The following is a 12,259-nucleotide window of genomic DNA, read 5'->3' as shown; positions in this document are numbered from 1 at the left end:
TTGGTAGAACATGATTGACAGCTTGGATTAGGAAACTTGTGTGGCTGACCTTGATTATCAGGTCAGGGCAATGAGACGTCATACTCCATCTTGTCCAAGGTCCTTCTTACCAGGTATAAAAAGCCCTGCTTGCTAAATCCTGCTTTCCTATTGGTTCCTTCTTATTGAGGTGTTGCTTTAACAGTGGCAAACAGCCACAATGCCATACCACTGTGGTCAGCGTGGTCAGTATGAATGACACTGGAGTAAATGAATTATTAAAAGCAAACAGCTGGAAATAAAACGAACATGTTTGTGACTAAAGAGCATAGCAACAACAGATGTCCATAATGGTTGTAATGGGCAGCTTTCAGACACTGGCTTTCATATGATTTTTGCACCAAAACGATGGGGAGGTTAAGTTCCTTCTCAAGGCTATGGCATTGGTAGACCCAGCAGAGAGTAACAGACTGAGCCTGTTATTGTGACGTAGAATGAGATTCTTGTATGTTAAGAGACATCTTTTTCATTGCATTTTAGGAATATGGCATTAAAAGCTTTTAGGAGATCAAAACAGCCTTTGTCACCCTTTTCCACCAAGAACACGGTCAGTAGGATATCTGGCAACAATTCAAAATTAATTCAGGCTATTTAATATTTAGTCTCTTTTTAATATCCTTATTTTCTTACTGGGCTTATTGCTCTTACTGCAGGGTGTGTTCCACAGAGCAGAGTTTAGATATCTAGACTGCAACCCTGAACTGTGAGTTGGTCATCATTAAGGTGAGATTTTAAAGCGTCTACCCTCTGGCTTTTCATTTGTTTCTTTTACAAATGTTTCAGTCATCATCTGATTACAATTTTTCTAAATTGACAAGCTAATTTCCTTCTGAAATGCTCCCATCAATATCATTCCATTTAATATAATTGTTCAGCAAATAGAAAATGAAAATAACATTAATTATAGTTATAGCACAACAATTTTCAAGCCATAAATCAACCCACTTCAAAAGATCTTGGTCAGTTTTATTTTACTTTTTTTTTTAATTTTATTTTGCTCATAGCTTCATGCTTAGTTGTCTATATTAGACATCCCTGAATGTTCCTACATGAATAATAATCTTGCACTAAAACTGCAGCCTTTATTTCAAATGGTCACCTTTACGTTGCATTTACAACCTCAATCCAAAAATAAGGTGGGGCATAAAATGTAGAAGGAGGTGATCATTTTTATAATCTCATAAACATTTTTATTCACAAAAGAATAAAAAATACATTGAATGTTGACAATATTTTAGTCTTTCATGACATAATACAGCTTGAAATTGATGGTAGCTTCCGTGTCTCAATAGATAAGGATGACAGACTGAAAAGGTAAATGCAGCTGGATAAATGTAAAACTTTCACTTTCAGCATGTGGTATGTCTTATATCATGGTTGCTCTTTCTGGTCCTACAACAGCCAGAGTCAGCAGATTTTCCCTGTATCCCTGCTCCAACTCACCTGACCCAATGAGTCATTGTGCAGAACATGACATGCTGTTGGATCCATTTGATTTGATTAATTTGTGTTGAAGCAGGAATGCACTGAAAACCAGCTGGATTGCAGCTCCAGTGGGTCCAGAATGAGATGCGATCCAGTGTAAACATATCACTGGTTTATAAGACTTCTAAATCAGCGTATTTAGTTTTTATTTGGATTTTACATACAGCCTAAACCTTTTCAGAAACATCTTTTTCATCTAGTTTAAAATTCCTAAAATTGTTGCTTCTAGTGTACCCGAATGATCCTCACCCAGAATGTCTCAGACAAGATAAGCTAACAATGTTTGGACCGTCCTACTCATGCCATCAATCATGTCTTGACAAATCATTGTGGTTTGTTCGTGTCCTGTGTCTAAACCTTTATACAGATGTGTTGCATATAAACAGTTTTGATTACAATGACGTGTGGGAATGTTTCAGCTCAGGGGAGCAGACTGATACTTTGACAGCTCCATTAAGAACTGTTGTCATACTTGGAAAATAAAATTGTCATCCTGAGTGGAAGATCATTTTGCCACGTCCACAGATTGACGTCACTGTCCCTCATTTTAATGACAAATGGTTTAATTTAGTCCTCTTACATTGCTGTCTAGAGTGGTAAAAACCAGGGGTTTTGCCATTTCATGGCTTTATTACCTCACATTTTTGGATTACAGCCCAGATCGGTGTTGAAATCCTTTTTAAAAAAAAAACAAAAAAAAAAAAACCTTCAAAAAGAACTTGGCCGTTCTTGTAGTCTGAAGCTAAGCTGTTACCAACGTTATCACCTCCTTGACCTCCTTACAGCCAGGCACCTTCTCATCAAAGTCCAGGGTCGGTGCTGTGAGGTTGATCAAGGACGTTTTGCTCACTGCATTCTTTACTGAAGGTGTTTGTCTGAAGAGGGGGTCTTGCTTTGCTTTGCAGAAGATAAGATGGCTGCCGCACTTTGACACAGACAATTTTACTAAGCCCCAAAAGTACAACTTTTTTTTTTTTTCTTGAAAGACAGCTCTGCTTCTTCTCCCTCCGTTGGCACTCAGCCCCTCAAGGTCATGATCTTCTTGCTGTGGATACTACTTAGCGCTTTGAGAGGTCTCGTCTCCTCTTCTCCCATTACCTAATAAAACAGTGATGAAACATAAACTTTCACTCACTTGTAATGAAACATTGACTTGTATATTTTACCAGCATCTGCTTGTTGAAATGATCTCTTTTATTTTGTAGAACTGGTTTTAAAGAGGTCTGACTGTTGTTTATTGAGCTCCTTCCAATCTCCTGCGTCCATATTACATCTCAGCAGCACTTATAAAGGAGTTTATTCCAGACACCTGGCCCATCCGGAGGAGCAGCATGGATTCCAACATCAGACAGGAAGGGGGACATTTGACACCCAGAGAGGGAGTTAAAAGTTCAGATTTAGAGAATGTGTAAGGTACAGGCAGCTGATCCATTAGATTACATGAATGGTCTCTGTATTTGTCCACACTTATAGGTTTAAATATTTTCTAGATCAATAGCTGAGCTTCAACCAGTAAGCATAAGTAAACACCAGCTGCTACACACTATGGGTGAGGTTGTGCTGGCAAGTTAGTGGGATTTTTTTTCCTTTATTTTTGTGCTTTTATGGTCAAATATCTTTTAAAACTGGCACAACAACCCACAGTTAAGTGTCCAAGACTTCAAGCTGTGTTTATTGTTCCCACACACTTGCATGCATCATCTCCCCCCTCTCTCTCTTTTTCACAGACATCTATAAACGGTCCACTTGCTTTCAGTGAATACTTTGCCTGGCTGGAATGGTTTATTTTCTCCTGTCAGTATGTCCTGGTCTGAACTTGGCAGTCAAACTCTCCAGAATGCTCATCGAGCCTGCCTGAGCCTCCAGGTAAAACATCACCCTCTGTGCTGTCTGTCCCCCAAGCTGAATTGTTACTTTTAAACTTCTTTCTAAAAAAAAAAAAAGTGGTGCTAGAATTCTGGAAAGAACAAAAAAGGCTGATATATAGTAACACTGGAAGATAATTCAACTCTATCTTTGGGGTTTTGAAGGAAATATTTTCGAGTCCATTTGGAAGTAGAAAGAGCAACTAGAACTACAGATGTTTTTTTGTAAATATTGTATTAAATGTCAAGCGTCTTAATTCAATTAGCACTCAGTGCTGAAGCCTAATCAGAGAGAACTGTTTGACTTGGAATCTACAAAGAGGAATGATCATATAGTCATTATTCTTAGGTGCAGGAGGAATGTTTCAGTCCATCTATTTAATTTCCAGTTAATAATGAATGCATACTCCTGTTACAGCTAATGCTGCAGCTCCTCAGCTTGGATCCAGAACAAGTCTATTTTTCAAAGCAATGGCAGGAGACTACAGGCTGTGAGAGGTTAGTCATCTGGGGGGTGAATTCATGCAGTCCTGTGCTACAAACTTTGTAGTTGTACACCACAGCTGCAGCCCAGGAATTTCATTCTCTCTGGGGAGATTTTTACTTCACCCAATGGATGTCGCTGAGCAAGTTCAGCACATAAAAAGTATCCTCATAATGGCAGTCATCAGCTATTTTTCACAAATCTAAGGCCTAATAATTTCACTTTTAAAAACCAAATGCAATTTTAAAGCTTCTGAAGCTGGCTAAAATCACCCAGGAGAAGCAAATACACCGGAGCGTTTTAAAATGTGCAGCCTAGTTGTTTCCCACATTGCACATCACTCATTTCATCAGTGATAAGCATCACTTAATGCTGAAGCCACATAAATTCTGAGGATTTTTAACAGGAAGTTGATTTATGACGTCCTACTGATTTTTTTCTCCCTCCTTTCAAGCATGAAGCTTAAATGTAAACACCCTGATGCTGCACAAGCTGATTACAAGTGAGGCAGATGGTTCCACTCCAAGGGAGTTGTGTTTTTGCATTCCCCTGTCATTGGGGAGAATTTGGGAATGCTTGCAGCACACATGCAAAGACGTTATCACTTGCAGTGCATTCACAGGCACATTCACAGGCACAATTTTATGCAGGCACATTTCATATATCACACTCTCTGACCTCTCATTAGCACACACATTTGGTGTCTTAAGGGAAACCCCTGTTGAAGGTTTGTGACTCCATTCAGCAGAAATAGTCAGAGTGAATGTTTGTTTCCTGGTCTGACAGCTTTGAAACCCAAAAGCTTCAACCCCATCCAGTTACTGAAGTTTCAATTTGTGCCTTGAAGATGACTCTTTTTGTATATTCTAATTAAAACATCCTTTCTTTCTTTGACCATTCTGTGCCCCTGCTATTATTCTAAGATGCAGAGGCTCATGAACTCAGCAGGGGCCCCGTTCTTGAATGTCAGGGATTGTACCTGGAGTAAGAAATCAAAGTATGACAGATTAAATGAATCCTTAACATGCCAATTCATGTGCCAGCTCTGCATTAAAAGCAATTAATTAATTCACCTTCCAACTCAAAAAATATGAATGCATGCGTCGAAGGATTCATGAACCTTTCTGACAACTCCCATGCTCTGGCACGCAGCCACTGCCTTGCAACCAAACAAACTTCCTGCTGTCCTTGTGCATCGTTTCGAAGAAAAGGTGGCCACACTTATCAACAAGCTGAAGATGTTTTCTGAAAACAGAGCATGGAAACATGTGCTTCCCCCAAACCCCCAGGTCCTGGAAAGAGAACTTGTGACAAACATGTTCTGGTATAAACACGAGCTGTTCATCCACTTTTTGACACCATTTTTCCCCACCGACTGCGCAGTTGTGTCGATGAGCTTGTCCTCTAATGAAAAGCAGCTCAGTTTGTTATCACATGTATCTGTGTGTGTTGACCATCACTGCAGGGGTTTTTTCCGGTGAGGAGGTAAATGACCAGCAGGCCTCCGCACTGACCCACAGTCCAGATAGATGCCTGTTTCAATACTGTTGATTTAGTCAGCCATGAGTCAACAGTTCCCAACAGAGGGGGCAGGATGGAGAGACGGTGCAGAGGAAGTGAAATGGTGTTGAGCGATTCCATGGGGCTTAAGCTTCTGGGATGGTGGGGGGGGCAAACAGGAAGCAGATGCCTGAACGGTTCAGAGGAACAAAAGTGAGTAATGTGTACCAACCAGCTAATGTGGGTGCAGAGTGGCTTTAATTACAGTGTTGTTAGTGTAATTTACTCTTAAAGAAGTAAACAAAAAATGTCTTGTGCATGTCAAAATGTTTAGAGTTGGTGCAAATTTCTCACTTTTTTTTTTTTATGTTACCTTTTATCTTTCATTCTGTATGGCTGAAAATGTTTCAGGGGGTTGGGACATTCTCTTCACAAAGAGCAAAGAGGCACCCCTTCATCAACCTTTCACACCTGCTCTCTCCACTTTCTTGACCTGTTGAGTCCTGTCCTTAGAAATGTGCTGTGAAGCAAACGTATACTCTGACTTTTAGCATGCTGACATCCAACCTGGCTCAGCTCCACAGTCCCCATGGGCAGCTGGGTTTGCTGTGTTATTATCTCCATTACACTCCTCCAGCATACTCCTCTGAGCTCTTCCTTGATAAGAGGGAGAAAAATGACTTTGGTTTACATCATTTAGGCACAAAGTCATATTCATGATGATAACTATATCCTTCAGGAGGAAACTACACCATGTATTGTGTCCATAGGCACAGCAGTCAAACGCAAGTTCATTCATTGTGAGAAAAGTCTGGATAGGGAAAGATTGTTGACGTGTCATGGATACCGGTCTCTATGCCATTAAGCACACATGCTGGAGAATGCTGAGCTCCAAAGGCTTCACAATTGTGTGTGGTTATAACATAAAAACGGCCTTTGCCACAGTTCTCCTTGATGTTTCAGATCAGCTTGTTCTTAGCACTCATAAATACCAATGAGGGTTTGTATTTCCAGTTAATTTCTGTGGGATAGTTCAAGCTCAAATCTGTTGGACTATCAATCATAGTGAGTGTGTTTATAAGTGGATACTGGTGTTTTGAGAGAGGGGGTCACTGTTTGGCTCAGCGTTCCTTTTCCAAACTTGCGTATCCAAGATATATATACCGTAGATGCCAACAAGGGGAGGACCTGCTGGATTTATTTGTCACCTGAGCGTCCTAAGAGAGTGACTGTACACCAGGGAGACTGGCAGGGTCAATGAGGCTGAATATATGGTCCTTTTTTGTCAGTCACATTCCATTTTTGTTTGGTGATGGCTTGATTTAAAAAGAACTGAATTTTGTGTAAATGATGATAAAAAAAAAAAGTTTCTGGGAATGTTTTTTGTGTTGTTAGTTCTGCATCATGGGCCTTTCCCAACATCACAAGCTTTTTTTCAGAATTAACCAATGACATGCTTTAAGACCAGACCAGAGGTTTGTGTGGACATATTAATATGCAAATTGTTTATTTTGAAAACCTTTTTTCCTTTAAGTACAAACAAAAAAGTATAATGAGGTATATATTATTGAATAATCATTATTTTCATTATGTTAGTCTTTTCTTTTAAGACAATGACAACAGGCTAAACAAAGCAAACTTAACTCTATGGAACAGCAATAACCTTTAATTTGCAAACATTTCTCAGATTGTTCCTGCGATGGTATAAATTCCACAGGAAAGTTTTCTTCCCCTTGCTTTCACCTCTCACATGATCCATATTTGTTCCAGTTTGAGTTGTTTTAAAGTCTTACTTCTGAGGCAGCACACAGCTGCAGGAATGGTCCTATCTGCCCTGTTTGTACAAACGCTTGGCAGATGTGTGAAAAATGTGTTAACACCTCATTTATAAGGAATTGATGAAACATTTGAGGCAGTTGAAAACCTACTGTTTAACTCAGCAATTATTTTAAAAGTTTTTAACTACTTTTTCATTCATTTTATCATTTTCATAAAGGTTCTTCCAAAGTGTTGTGACTGTTTTTCCTTTTTCTTAAAGTGTTTCAGGTTCTTTTGTGGACTGGAAAGAGTTAAGAGGTTTGTTATTATGTGAGTAGGTTTAAATTGTTTATGTGTAAACTGAATTGGGACCTCTGAAAAGCCCTGGAGGTGTTCACTCTGCAGTGTGTAAGTAATGAGTGCTTCTGGTGTGTAGGAAATGGTGAAGGCTGAAAGAAGGGAACTTTTTCTTTTGAGATTCATGTTAAAGTTAACCTTTCAGATGAGTTTGTGGGTTTTACATTTAGAGATCAATGACTATTAGCAACTGCATTTTTAAGGGACATATAGACGTTAATATTCTGGTGAAAAAGATAAAATTCTATTCTATTCTATTCTATTCTATTATATTTACGGTCATTTAGCAGACACTTTAATTCAAAGCGACCAAAATGTGAGAGTAAGAACACCACAAGCAAAAAATCAAACAGTGGAGGACATTATTGATACGTGCTGGTCAAACTGCTGTGACTCCAGTTGGATACTGGTAGTGCCACAAGCAACAAATTTTTTTTTCACTTTGTTTCCTTCCCTCCCCGCAATACTCTCTTTGTTAAAATACAAATATAATCGATCCCACAATATCATCTTGGGCTCAGCTAATTCAGTGCTGATTAGTTGCAATGAGCTGGACTAAGTTCTCCGACTCCTCTGAATAGCAGAGTTAAACTAAGTGCTCCTTGAAGAGCTGAGTCTTTAGCTTGCTCTTAAAAGTAGATAAGGACTCTGCAGATTGAACAGAGTTTGGCAGGTTGTTCTAACATATCATTATATACAGGTTTGGGTGAGGATGAGCCACCCTGCTGCATCTCTCCAGTCATTGTCATATTCTCTGTTCATGGTAGAAATTGATTCAACATTAAAAAGAGAAGTAAATTGTTTTTTGGAAATAAGAAACTGTTTAATATTTTCTACATATGTTTCCCCCTTTAATTTATCACAGTTGTGAGTTCTTGTCCGTTCATAATTTTCTTTCTTTATCATATTTATCAGTGTGTTTGTTTATTTTCAGAATATGTCCTTCAACAAAGCGTTTGTAAATCATGCGTTTGCAACGCTGCTGCTAACAAATAGGTAAAACAAGATGATTAAAAACCAGGTCAATGGTGAAAGTGGTTTGACTGTATGCCAAGTCAAAGAAGCAGAACTTTTTATTTAAATATGGAAACCATCAATATTACTGTCAATTTATCTCTAACGACGTTCTGTGTGTCTATCTCTGTATTTGTGTGATGGACAGACAACCAAGCTGGCTCCAGCTTACTGTGGGACTGATGCATTTATCAAACCATAATCACTACTTGTGCCGTTTTTCATGTCAACCTCAAATTTGATACTGTAGAAGTGTTACTGGCCATGATTGTGTCCCATAATAGTTTCTGTTCTGCAAAAAACAGCTGTCAGGGTCGAAACATGCTGGCTGCAATTTCCCTGCCTTGGCAGCTCAACATGTCATTACAGTGACATTTAACAGAGCTACTGAAAAGTGTAATGTGTTAAACTTTTTTATTTTGAATGGAGATTTAGTCAAGGACATTTTAGATTATGTCAAATTCACGTGTTTTTATGTTTACCATTTGTTGGTTTTCAAGCTTTACGGGAAATGCCATAAATGCCAAACTTGCATCCTTTTTTTCTATTCTATTCTATTCTATTCTATTCTATTCTATTCTATTTTACTCCAAAATGACTTACATGTGAGAATGAGAACTAAATAAGCAAGAAATCAAACAGTTGGTGGCAAGGCTACCTTAATGCAGTGGACATTAACATGGCTTTAACTCCGTGGGCCCCTGGGCTTTAGGGGCTTATTATTTTGGGGACAGATGACCAAAAAAGTCCAGTTGTTTTGTAACTTGTAAGTTCTCTTCTGAAACAGCACTTTATGTGCTTAAAACTGCTGAGTCATCCAAATTAACCCGTTGCCACCATGCCAATGTTGACTAAGCTAATTCTGTTTAAAAAATCGTGGCTTCACATTGTTTATCAGTTTGATCTGTTGCTGCTATTCATTCATTATTGTTTTCAATATTGTTCATTATCATTCTCAGTGTAAACCCAGATAATATTTTTTATAATGAAACTTTACACATTTGGAGGATGGGACAGGGCCAACAAAGCTTCTCATCCCAGGGGCCCAACAGGAGGTAGTCGTAGGGGACATCATAGATAACTGCGAGTGCAGTTGGACACAGGTGCTGCCATGTAGTGCTAGAGGCTATTTTTGGCATAATCGTCTTTCCTAATGTTCTGATTGCTTTGTTGGAGATCACCTACACCTGAAACAGAATGATGGATGTAATCAGAATAGCTTTGCTGCAATGTTTTTGCTTTCCTTCTCAAAACAGAAACCAGTGTTTCAGTGACTGAGCACCACTGATAAAGATTTTTTAGTAAATTCACCAAGGCAGCTGTAAACACAGTGCAGCATTGTTCGTGCTCATTTTGGGGTAAGCACTTAGCATCTTTTACAGTTTCCTGCAAAAGAAAGCCCATCATTATGTCTCACATGTAAACACATGGGGAGTTTTGGTGTTGCTAGGAGGGGTTCTGCAGGCAGAAGTGGAAATAACTATTTATTATTCTGGACTTCAGCTGACTGTTTTTCTCACCACTACATCGAGCTCTTTCTGTGCCTCAGGCAGTGAATTAATATGACCAGCTGTTAATAAACCTGTTTTAACACCTAATCTGAGCTTGCAAAGGATTCAGCTGCAGGATTTGACCCCCAACATTCCCTGAATCTACGACTTTAAGACTGACAGAGGAGGTAGTTCAGAAACATAGTTTCCATCGGCACAAAGAGCCATTTTTAAATATGCAAAGGAAGACAGCTTTATAAAAGATCTGTTTCAGCTGTGGCATGCTGCACAGTCTGTAATGTTGACCAGATGTGAACAGCTTTACTGATAGAAATGGTGTTAAATGGTATAGCTCATTTAGTCAGTGTGAGCAGTCTTGTAAAGTCGTAAAAGCGCAGAAATGTTTAACTGTAGAGTTGAGAGGAGGGTGGGGACGTGCTCATTCAAGACAATGATCTGACAAAGATGGTCTGGAAATAGGATTTGAGGATAACAGAATGGAGCAATGGAGCTTTTGTATGGTGGTGTTTTGATGCAATTAAATAAAACACAACCAAAACAGAAAAAACCCCAGAAAATACATTTCTGTAAATAACAATAAAACAGAAAACACTGCATCACGGAGAAAACATTTTCAGAATAAATTAAGATGTCTTGCAAAACACACATATGCACAGACATGAAATGAAACATTTTACAAAGTACGAAAATACTTTAGAAAATGCAGTGAGCACAATACCATTTCAGAAAATAAAACACTTTAGAAATAGCATAATATTTTCTGATATGTTTTTTGAGCTTTGTGATATTGTGTTTTTGTGTTTAGCTAAATATAGTTCTTAGTTTTCGAATATGTTTTCAGTTTAGCTGTATTTTATGAGAATGTGTTTCCTAAAGCATTTGTTTTTTGTCTTCTATGTTTTGTGAAACATCCGTTTCTGAGATGAGTTTCTGTTTTCTGTCGCATTGAGCTTCGTAATATTTGTCATAGTTTCTGGTTTCATTGTGTTGTACTATTGTAACATCTATAGAGTAGTGTTTTTGAGTTGTTGCATCTCTTTTTTTTTTTTTTTTTACATTTAATGAATTTTTTTTCACTTTTCTATTGTATTCCAACCCCTTTGTTGCAGATGTCCTCTTCTCAGTCAAATGCATCACTGCAAGCTGAGAGCACTTTTTTTTTTATTAAAGCAGAAGCCCACTCGAACTGTTATGGTTAATTATTTGTTTATCCTTTCTGCAAGCTAATACCATTACAACAAAGACATTGTGCTTAAATGTTGATACACCTGCTAAAACAAGATAATTTAAGCTATTCCTATAGTGTTGCGGTAGGTTTATCAGTATATTGAGCACTGAAATGTAATACTTCCATATACCTATTCCTACAGACAACAGGCACTGCAATAACATTAAAGGAATAAGATGGTCAGTGGTGGGCAACTCTGGTACTTCAAGGCCACAGTCCTGCTAGTGTTAGGAGTTTCCCCACTACAACATCAAAGACTTGTTTGATTTCAAGCTCAGCACAAGTCTGCTAATTATGTCTGATGTATGTCTGGTGTTTTTTAGCAGGGAAACCCCTAACACTTCCAAGTCTGCGACCCCAAACACTTCCACCCCTGCAGTATGTCCTACAGGTTGTGTTCATGATCATCAAAACCCAGATGATCATATTAATTCACTACTATTAAATGGAATCACAAAGTGGGACAGTGGATAAACTTTCTTAATTTTTATTTTCTTCTTTTTTCTCCGTTGAGCAGTTGCACTTTCAGAACATCCATGTGAGGAATTATAGCAGGCAAATGTGTGTTTTCATCAAAGAAAAATTGGGCTGTGAGCCTTTTGCTGCCCAGAGCGCAGCATCTTCAGTGAAAATCAGCATGGGCACCCAGGTGTTGTGTTTCCAGGGATGCTGAGCCACACTGACATCTATTAAAACCCACATTTACTCCTGTCATTAGATGCAGGACTAAATACTTTTTAAGCATTTTCCCATAGCACTTACAAGCCAGATGTTAGTAGCTATTAGCAGATAGAAATTTTCTTAAATTTGTCTCTCACCGACTGCATGAGCACTGACTTTACTTCTGGCCTTGGAACGATGTGCTACTTTGCCAACGTAACACTTTTATGGCTAGTCTGTCTCCATACCTCTGGATATAGAGCTAAATCCTCATCAGTGTTGACATTTATGATGTGAATGCCAATCTAAAAAGAGAGCCAAAAATTCAACAAAATCCACAATTAGTTTGCAACGTTGA

This window comes from Telmatherina bonti, assembly GCF_933228915.1.
Source record: "Telmatherina bonti genome assembly, chromosome: 5".
NCBI lineage: Eukaryota > Metazoa > Chordata > Actinopteri > Atheriniformes > Telmatherinidae > Telmatherina > Telmatherina bonti.
The sequence above is the reverse complement of the archived record's forward strand: the minus strand, read 5'-3'. Positions refer to the sequence as shown.